This window comes from Sinocyclocheilus anshuiensis, unplaced genomic scaffold, assembly GCF_001515605.1.
Source record: "Sinocyclocheilus anshuiensis isolate Anshui unplaced genomic scaffold, SAMN03320099.WGS_v1.1 scaffold328, whole genome shotgun sequence".
Lineage (NCBI taxonomy): Eukaryota > Metazoa > Chordata > Actinopteri > Cypriniformes > Cyprinidae > Sinocyclocheilus > Sinocyclocheilus anshuiensis.
In genome coordinates, this window is record NW_015558621.1 from 2,537,970 (window position 1) to 2,540,147 (window position 2,178).

The 2,178-nt window shown below is 33.0% G+C and overlaps 1 protein-coding gene across 1 annotated transcript in view; it reads left to right on the forward strand.

Moving 5' to 3' along the window:
* Nucleotides 1–2,178, forward strand: part of LOC107680677 (beta-synuclein-like) — a 13,024-nt gene that overhangs the window by 9,717 nt on the left and 1,129 nt on the right. The window lies entirely within an intron of this gene.

Genomic DNA, 2,178 nt, shown 5'->3' on the forward strand with positions numbered 1-2,178 from the left:
GGTTTTACATAGGATGTCAACAAGCGCTTAAAAATAACTGCATTTACTATGTACAGATAAGTGCATATGTATTATTTTTATTGTTATTTCATTCTAACATTATAACATGAATTGCAGTGAAACTGTTATACAGTTGAATTTATTTATACCATAGTCCAGTGTTTCCCAGGCAGCATATATATACAAACTCATTCATATAGAGATCAAGGTTTCCCCGATAACGGCTGTACGCAAAGCAGCGCTCCGCTCAAAAAAACACTGCTTTATCAGACATTACATGCAAGATTAAATGAAAATGACATCCAATTTTCTGAAGACAGTCGGTTTCCTTCAGAAATACAGTGATATAAAAACACCCGCACTCAATGTATGGGAAACACTGTGGTCTCATAAATGTAAATTCTGCAGATTACATCATTGTCCAGTATTGTACTGTCAGCAATTTATTATAAAATAGTGGACTTTGAGATTTGTAAGTTTGAAGATCTTTTTTATACCCAAACATACACACTGACAAAAATTAAAAAAGGGAAAAAGCATAATAGGACCCCTTTAAAATAAAGTGAGACCATTTTCTGTATGGTGCAGTGTAGTTTTATAAACCAGGAGCATTCTATTAATTGTTATTGATTATTAAATTAAAATTACTATAATAAATTTAATATAAGTCGGCAAGGGAAGGGCCTGTAACACAAATTGCTCAAAAGTTTGGATTTATTTGTTTGTTTGTTTTATTATTATTTTTCCCGAGAAATTAATACTTTAATTCAGTAGGTACGCACCAACTTGATCAAAAGTGAAATTAAAGTCAATTAGAATGTGACAATGTAATATAAATGACATTTTAAAATATATAAAAATATTTTAAGTTATAACAATATTGTTTTAAATTATAAAAATATTTCTTAGTATTACTGTTTTATGTATTTTTGATCAGACAAATGGTGTTAGTGAGCATAAGAAACTTCTTTCAATGCAAATTTTTCTCTTTTTATTACTTTATTAGGTTCTTTCTTTCTTTCAACAGTGTTGCAAAATATTAAATATTAATGTTTCCTTGTAGGCCTAAAGACTTACGTTGTTCATGATCTCTAATTTTGGTGTTGTTTTTTGACAACTTGTTTTATCTTCTCACATTAAAAAAAAATAGAAGTTTAAATTAAATAATTTCAGTCAGTATATCATGTTCATGTCCGTTTGTAATTTTTTTGTTAAGGTAAGGAGCTATGTAAAACTAAATGCCCTTCAGGGTATAATACATTTTTATTTTACAATAATACCACGCTATCTGTACATTATACCTTACATAATTGTGTGTGTTTATCCAGGGTTATAGTACTAATGATTCTTCACCGAATTCTGTATCTAATTTAACCCCAGACTTTTATTATTAACACGTGAATTTCTCGAACGTGCCATCAGTGCACACAGATATGGTGGGATTCCCTGTGTGACATCTTTTCTCCTTCCTCTCCTTCCTCTATTCCTCCCTCCCCCTCCTTCTGTTTGCCTTCTTCCCTCTCATTACCTCACTGCCATGCTGAATCTGCCTGCATGGGAGTGGTGGTGACGTCAAATGCCCTGTTGCATTGTGGGTGGTGATGGAGGCTCCCCCTGCCCTGTTGAGGAGATGGGCTCTTCCAGTAGATGCTCTCTCACACAGGGAACCAAGGCCATCAGATAATGATACTGACATTTAAGATGTAGGGTATCTTCAGACCTTACTAATGTAGCTCCAGCATGATGTGCAGTTATATTCATTAAATAAATCAGACGCTTACGATCTGAAAGCATCAGCTGCCACCTGCTGGGGAAAATGAGGCACTGCAACAGACCTCAAATGGAACCAATACAATAGGAAAAGCATCACGATGAGATGTAGTTAAATCATATTCTGATTAAATTGACTTTATGTGTGGGGTCCTAATGTACTGTGTAAAAAATAATAGTAATAATTTTAAAGATAACATTTTGTCTTAATGTGTTTCTCTGGGCTAATCAAAAGCTAAAGGTTTGCGTATAGTAATGTTATTTGTGTTTGGGTTCAGTTTAACTCAAAAAGTACATTGTAGAAAAAAACGCAAGTGGTGTGTATACAAAAAAAAACTGGGGAAAAAGTATTTTTTGCCTTTTTTGTTTTTGTTTTATGAGCAATAGAACATTTTAATGAAGGGACAA